Consider the following 8,684-nt stretch of genomic DNA (forward strand, 5'->3'; position numbering starts at 1 on the left):
TGAATTCAGTCCACAGAGGGCTACTGTCATAGACTTCTAAGCTGTGGAGGGCTCTATTATACTGCAATTGATAGCTGAGGCATATCCCTAAGGGAAGCTCTATTGTTTTCTTTGAGCAAAGTAATGAATAATAAGGAGCATCATTATTATAAGATTTTTAATTTATCTTAATCATTTCACTCTCCAGGATAGAGATTAAAATCTATGAAGAATTAAACAAAACAAAACACTGGGGATACGGGGGTTAAGAGAGGGTCTCATAGTCCTTTTTCCACATCTGCAGCTCAACATGGCACTGTAGAAAGACAAGAAGCCTAAGAAGTCAACCTGGAGGTTTCATTTGGACCTTACTCATCCAGTAGAAAATGGAATTTTTGACTCTGGAAATTTTGAACAGTTTCTACAGGAGAAGGTTAAAGTCAATGGAAAAACTGGAAATCTTAGAAATGTTCACATTGAACACCTGAAGAATAAAATCACAGTTGTTTCTGAGAAACAGTTCTCCAAGAGGTATTTGAAATATCTTACCAAGAAATACCTTAAGAAGAATAATCTCCATGATTGGCTTCGTGTGGTTGCATCTGACAAGGAAACTTACGACTTCGTTATTTCCAGATTAGTCAAGATGAAAATGGTTCAGAGTCTGAAGACTAATTGGTCTTTGCTTTTAATAAAATGGAAGTTTCCTAAAGAAATCTAAAATTGGACTTTATGAGAAAATAAAAGTCATTTTACTCTAAAAAAAATAATAAAAGATAGAAATAAAGGGTCTCATGTAAGACAGGATAGCCTCAAACGCACAATGTAGGAGAGGCTAACCTTGCACTTCAGATTCTCCTGCATCAACATCTCCAGTAGTGGGATTATAGACATGTGCCTGACTTTAAATTTTCTATTCATATATTTGTCAGGTTAGGTGACACAGCTATAATTCTAATCCTTGGGAATCTAACACAGGCTCAAGGCTAGTTTAAGCTACAAGGCTGAATTACAAGGCTACCCTGTCTCAAAAAAAATGTTTTTCATTCTTGCAAGAACAGTCGTAGTATAAGTCAGAAAACTGGTTTTTGTCAAGAGAAAGACTCATTACACAAGCCAAAAAGATAGTTATCCTCATGTTCTGACAATTTATTAATAAATGTGTTACAATTACACTAAACCTTTCTCTCATGGCACTTCATTCATCTTTACATCAGACAACAGAGCAAAGCCTGAATAAGGCAAAGCGCCCCTGTTTCTAACATAAGTTATCCCTCATACAATATGACCTGAAAGTCAAAAGGCCACCTTACACCCTTCTCTACCTGCCTTCATCTCCCCTTGTCCTACCAAAGCTATTCTTCCCATTGAGTTGTAGGCCTACTATGGGCGTCTTCTAAATACAAACAGTGGCTCTTTAGACAATTAGTGAGTTAGCATGTTACAACCAATGTCTATGACAAATTCAGTCAATGTAATGCAAGGCCAGTTTCAAGTAACATTGTTAAATGATGCTCACAGGAATTGGTCTTATTTTCTCCATCTTGCTCTCATGCCACCACTTACACACTTGTCACAATTGTCTCTATAACATGCTGAGTACCCATAACCAATGGGACTCAGCAGGTAGCATTTGTCACACACTATTTCTAATGTCCACACCATTCCTAAAAATTACTACTTTTCCATCTGTTTTCACGGGTTAAAACAGATCCAATGGTATAGGTGGGTTCATCAGAAACAAAGGTTCGTCGGAAACAAAGTCAGTCAGGGTCCCAACCAGAGCTGCTGAAGTCACATGCACACACCACAGCTCCAGCCTGTGCTGCGAACTCTTCTAGCAAACAGAGCGCCAGGCCTGTGATATAGGTATGAAATCTTCTCCCTTCTGAGGGAAGTTCCTCATAACTGTCTGCTTCCATCTCATGCTGTTGTCTAGCCAGTCCATCCTTGTTCATGTCTTTCTTAAGCCCTATCCCTGAGCTCCCCCGTGGTTCCTTCCCATCCCTTCTGATTACTCGAATCTAATTATACCTCTCAGAAGCCTCTCTAATTTACAAGATAATAACAGCATCCTGTAGAGTTCAAACAAAATATATTATTAAAAACAAAGTTAATTGCACCTCAAGGTGTTTATAAATAACAGAAAGATAATAAAGCCCTTGAATCATATAGAGTGGATATACTTCTTTCTCAAAGAGCTTCACAACCACTAACTGTTTCAACGTAATAGCAAATACCTCATAACCTGTGAAAACAAGAGTAGCTTAAAGTGAAGCAAGCCTGTCCCTCTCAGGACAGCATGGGAGTCCCAGCTCTCATTCCCTGGGGAGCAGTTTCCTGAACACAGGGTAATGTGAGAACAAAGGCTGGAAGTCTTCCCATCTCCTTGTCCTGTCACTCACAACATTTCCTTATAATCCCTTGGCCATGTACCTTGTTATTTTAGAATGTGGCCTTCATCGATTATTATGTAAGGAAAAAACAAAGTCCTAATGAATTATTAGACAAGAATTAATTTCATGTAGATAAAGACAGAGCTAAGAGATGTGTGAGCTTGCCCCCAGAAGCTATCTACTGCTTACAGAAGTGCTTCATATACTTGAGCAATGATGCCAACTTTTAAAAAGAGCTACGGATAACCATGTTTTACTATGAAAGTTGCCCTCGTTGTTAAATAACAGCATTTCTCTGTTCTATTTGTATTTATTTAACACTTCCTTTAATGATCTCCAAATGGGCTGAGTTGTTTGTTTGTTTGTTTGTTTGTTTGTTTGTTTGTGGGTTTTGGTTTTGGTTTTATTCATTTGTTGTTGTTGTTCATTTCATTTTATTCATTTGTTGGTTTGGGAGTTTTGTTTTGTTCCTTCTTCATAAAAACACCATGTCTCCAAGATAGGACCTTACAAATGATACGGGGAAAACCCCTTCTTTGATTCCTATGTTTAAAAGATTCTCAAGTGCAACACAAACTAAATGGAATATGATAGGGAAATGTCACCTCATCCAACATTTCAGGTATTAGCTCTCATTGATAGTGAAAAAAAAAGAGGCCAAATTCAGTCCATGAATCTCCTGACAAAGTGTGGACTTTAAAAAACTAACAAACAAACAAACAAACAAACTGAATTAATCTACCAAGACTGTTTTCCTGTGTGTGTGTGTGTGTGTGTGTGTGTGTGTGTGTGTGAGTGTGTGTGTGTGTGTGTGTGTGTGAGTGTGTGTGTGTGTGTGTGTGTGTGTGTGTGTGTGTGTGTGTATGTTCTCAGGTGTTATGAGTATGTTATGAGTATGTGTACCAGAAGTCATTCCTCAAGTGGTGTCTCCCTTGTTTGCCTGAGACAGCATCTCTAACAAGCCTGCAACTTGCTAAGCATGCCAGGCTGGCCAGCCAGTGAGCACTGGCAATGTATGTATCTCCTCCTCCCTGGTCCTGAGATTACAAGTGTAAGTTTATATGTGGGCCAACTTTCTTCTTATATGGGTCCCAATACTCAAACTTAGGCTTCCGTGTTTGCATGGCATGCATAACTAAGTTGCCTCCCCAGCCCAAAGGCTGTTTTCAATGTTCTGGAAAAAAAAAATCCAGACTTAGTCATTACTAATGGTCTTTCGTCATCTCCTATGAGGAATTAGTGACACTGAAGTAAAAAGAAAAAAAAAATGTGTACTGATATCATAAGAATCATACAATGAAAGAATATTTGCTGTTTAAAATCTGTACCTGTGTTGCTTTTCACATATTTCCATAAGGTTTTCAAGGAAGAACTGTCTAGAAAACAAAGCATTACATGAAAGTAGGACAAACTTAAAACCCTTGTGTGTTTAACTTTTTGCAGTAGGAGAATCTCCCACAGCTATACTTATCAAGATCATCTATGTGTTTGTATTATTAGACACTTCTAGCTTAATATCCAGAGATGAAATATAGAAATGCTATAGAAATGTGAATATATCAAACATGGTTATTACTCAGAAAATATTCCACAAAGTTTACACCTTATGATGCAGTTTTGGGGGATAGTTAAATAGGTTTTTAGTACCAGGCATGAATTCCCTCTTATTAAGCAAGTCTTTTTTTTTTTGGTTTTTTTTTTTTTTTTTTTGGTTTTTTCGAGACAGGGTTTCTCTGTGTAGCCCTGGCTGTCCTGGCACTCACTTTGTAGACCAGGCTGGCCTCGAACTCAGAAATCCGCCTGCCTCTGCCTCCCGAGTGCTGGGACTAAAGGCGTGCGCCACCACGCCCGGCATTAAGCAAGTCTTAAGTCTCATTATGTGTCTGTTGGTTACCACTAAGACAAAAGTGCCACTATTGCACTTCTGAGTGTATCTTGCTGTGTTCGCTATGGTGGTTCATGGGCTTTGCAACTGGTTTGGACTATTGGTTGCTTTTCTCCCTAGGCAGCTTATATGGCACCTTCAGATGAGAGTTGGTACTCAGAGTTGAAACTTGCAAGTCAGTTCCAGGTCGATTTGTCCAAGTCCTGTGTCTGAAGTAGGCGGTGCCTTCAGCAATAGGATTTATCGTCAAGTTTTGAGAACCAACCAAGGGTGACAAGAATAGCTTACATTGTTTTGGACGATCCTTGGGACCTGTGGCTGTGCCTGACAGTGGAGCTTTTGTTAGATGATCTACGGCTCCAGGGGAGAGTACCATCCCTTCAAGTAGTATAACTTCATTTAAATATATACATATATGATTATGTATGTATAAATTTCTATGTATGAATATGGAAGTAACAAGGCAGTACAAGCATAAGTGTCTCCATAGGAGGCATTAACTAAAGTCCTCCTATAGCCCTAGGTTTCTACAGGGAGAAGAAAAAGGAAGATACAATTTAGACTCATACAGTGCTCAGAGTGCTATTTTCAGTGAGGTCCTAAAGTCATACCTGATACATAAGATGTTGCTGATACATTCTGGCTGGGTTACATGGGAGTTTACATTTACATGGTTGTGCTATACCATGTAATATAAGGTTTATGTTTTCATAGAACAATTGTCCTAGATTTTGCTTTGTTTTGTTTTAGGTTTTTTGGGAGGGTTATGTTTTTGGTCAACTTGACACAGATAGGGTCATCTGGGAACAAGGACTTCGGCTGAGAAAAATGTCTCCATCAAATTAGCCTACAAGCAAGTCTGTGAGGCATTTGCTTGATTAATGATTGCTGTGGAAGGGCCCGGCTGCTTCCCTTAGATAGGTGGCCCTGGGTTATACAAAAACAATGAGCTGAGTAAGCCATGAAGAAAAAAGCCAGTGAGCCCCATTTTAACATAGTCTCTGCTTCAGTTCCTGCCTCCAAGTTCCTGTCTTGAGTTCCTGTCCTCATTTTGATGGTGGACCGTGATATATAAAATATATATACTGTGAAAGTATAAGCCAAATAAAGCCTTTTTCCCCCAAGTTGCTTTTGAACAAATCATTTTATCACAGCAGCAGAAACCAAACTACAACAATGATGAGCACATGAAACAAGGAAATAAGAAATAAGGAAGTGCAGTGGAGTGTTGACTCAGTAGTTAAGCCCACTGGCTGCTCTTGCAAAGGACCCAAATTCGGTACCCAACACCTATGTGGCACTTTACAAGCAACTGCACTACAGTTCCAGAGAATCCAATGTCCTCTTCTGCCCTCACCAAGGATGTGTGGGATACACATACACACATGCAGACAAAATATTTATACACATAAAAAAAAATAAAGTATTAAATAAGAAAATGAAGAAGGTGAGGAGGAGGAGGAAGAAGAAAAGATGTGACTACATTATGGGTTTCCACTCTGATTAGAAAATAATACCCAAAATTTTTTGTAGTAACATTCACAACAATGCACTCGCCAAAATACTTGATACATTAATAAAATAATTAGCAATCAATGAAAAGAGTGCTAATTAAAACTTTAAGTTGGAACAAAGGCTATCATGCTGTGGGACCATGAAAGGCAGCCTGTTTTCTGGTCAAGCTAGGTTTAAACCCCAGAGACCCAACAGATTAATCTGCAAGGGACAGACGGCCCATTTGCCATGCTATCAGACATAGGCTCCCGACACAAGGACCCAGCTCCATAATTCTGTGGCCATCAGGCACTTAAACTGTCTGGACTCCACCCCCAGAGTTACCTGGCAGTAGCCAGGTATGCTCCTCCCCACAGTTACCTGGCAACAAGGTAGCCCAGCCCACTATAAAAGAAGCTGCTTGGCCCCTCCTCTCTCTCTTCTCTCTTAAGCTCTTGCTCTTACTCTCTCCTTTTGCTCTCCTTCTCCCCCCCCCCCACTTCTCCCCTCTCTCCCGATGGCCATGACCACCCTCTTCTTCTCTACTCTTCTCCCTCTCTCTGCCTTTCTACAATAAACACCTTGAAAGCATGGACCATCTCTTCTCATCAAGATCCACCGTGCTGGAGCAATGGAGCAGGCTTCCCTCTAAGGAGCCACACATCTAACATCCCACTGGGAGGCCTCCCTGTGCTCTGGCCACAGCTATCAGACAACCCAAGTGGCCTGCTGAGCTAGCAGCCTGAGCTAGTGAGAATCATCCCCACAGTAACCTGCTAGAGCTTTCCCCCTACCCTCCCTTCGGCCCCCAGGCCAGTTCACCAGAGGGTCTGTTCTCAGCTCTTCCACAACATACAGTGGTCTGGGATGTCTGAGAGCAAGAACCTGTCGTCCCTGGCCCCATGTGTCCAGGAACCCCAAAACCAGCTCCTCTGTGATACCCAGCAGTCTGTAGTGCCCGAGAGTCAGAGACTGCAGCCTCCCCACCGACCATCGCCCCAAGCGGGGTTCTGTGACCTATAAGGCCCTACTCCCATCCCGAGGCAGTTCTGTGGGGTCCAGCAGCAATCTTCCCGAGCTCTGGTGGGACACAGGTCTCTCCCACCCCTTTATTTCCCCACATCATTAGATAACAGACACCCTGTCCAATGGAGCATTCACACCTTATTCCCAAACCAGCCTCCTTTTCAATCACATGAAAGTCGCCAAGAGACAGACTAAACAGAAGCCATAGATGGCTGGGTCTTCTTAGTGCTGGTGATCTGACCCATACATCTTTCTTCACTTCCCAATTCCCAGATGTTAAAAGATCTATTTGTTTTTTATTGTTGTTGTCCTTGCTGTTTGTTTGTTGTGATGCCTCTTTTGCTTCCTTGGGAACTACCTGTTGCCTTTCGACAGAGACCTCTTGATGATTCTCTTAACACCCTCCCATTGACCTCCCCTAGGGAGTTTTTGAAGGGGAAAAAAAAACCAATTTACTTAATTGATCTTTACTTTGTAAGAACTAATGAAATCTTCATTTTCAGTTCTGATGCAGAAAGGTGTCAAAGGTATGAACTGATTGATTTTTAATCAGGCTAATCCTCCTGCTGGAAGCCTTCACTCAAATAACTTCTTTAAAATGAACAATCGATTAATCAAACCAGCTACTATAACAAACCTTTAAGTTTATTCCCTCTCACTGTCTTAAAGAAGAAAAAAAGAGTTAAAGAAGGCACTATTAAGAAAAAAAAAAAAACTAAGGAAAATGACTTGCTGCTGTAAGGTTGTCAAATACTGTTTTACTTACACAACATGAAATTAGTTTAGTCATTTAACGTTCCAGAAATTGTAGAATATAAATACAAATGTGGCACTTGTCCAAATATGGCCTATTAATAAAAGCATTATGTGACATTACCAGCCAAACATTGCCTTTATTTGTACTCTTTTATGAAGTGATTAATTTCTTCAATCTTCTTCAAGAATCCCTATAAAACTCATAAGTCTTAGAATGAGCACAAGAATGTTTCTCCATTACATTATACTAAAACATACCAGAAAGAATCAGCATGCAGCATAATAAAACATAATATACATGTGATTTGCCAGCTATTTCCCTATATAATCTAAAAACAACTCTTTTTTATCTACTATGAATTACATTTAAATAGATTAGAAAGAAAATTATAGAACTAAGAATTAAAACTCTTTTATGCCTAGCCTTGGCTTTCTCTTGAGGATTTCAATCTGTCTGTGCCTTGCTTCCTATTCTACAAAGTAAGGATCACATTTCTATATCATCTGATTGTCCTAAATAAGCTGTTATGACTATTGATTATCCATCTAAGATGCTTTTCTGCTCAGATCTATACCTCTCCTTCCATCACCAAGTAATCAATGATCAGTTACTTGCATGTGAGACTCAGATAAGTCCTAAGGATATGGTAAGTAAAGTGTTTTAACCCTGACTTCTTCAAGGCCATGGCTGGTTGGAGAAAATAGTCATGTAACCAGTATCATTATCATTACTGGAATGGAGGTAAAGGTCCAAGCATTAAATCAGACAGAGCTATTAAAATGGCAAGAACAGATACACAAAAGATATACATATGATTGTTCACTTCAAAGATGAATATGTTTTTAAAGAGTTCCTCTAACCTTCCCTGAGTAAATATTTTGTCTTTCTTCTTGGTTTCTTACAAAGTAAGTAGTGTTGTAATCAACAAAATCATGTCCTATGTAATATTAATCTCTGATGACATAGCAGTGGTCTAGTTGTTAAAATGAAATACTTCATCTCTCTTTCAGTCTGAAAGGGATCCACAAAAGTCCATTGGAATATGAGAAGGGGAGAGAGACAGACAGACAAACAGACAGAAAGAAAGAGACAGAGAGACAGAGACAAAGATGAACAGAGACATAGAGACAGCGAAAGGCAGAGATAC

General features: G+C 39.8%; 1 pseudogene; it reads left to right on the plus strand.

Annotated features, from left to right (window-relative positions):
- The first annotated feature begins 289 nt into the window (after positions 1 to 289).
- Positions 290 to 654, plus strand: LOC110311062 (ribosomal protein eL22-like 1 pseudogene; annotated as a pseudogene).
- The last annotated feature ends 8,030 nt before the right edge of the window (positions 655 to 8,684 follow it).

Source organism: Mus caroli, unplaced genomic scaffold, assembly GCF_978045245.1.
Source record: "Mus caroli unplaced genomic scaffold, Mus_caroli_1 scaffold_16, whole genome shotgun sequence".
In the NCBI taxonomy this organism is placed as follows: Eukaryota; Metazoa; Chordata; class Mammalia; order Rodentia; family Muridae; genus Mus; species Mus caroli.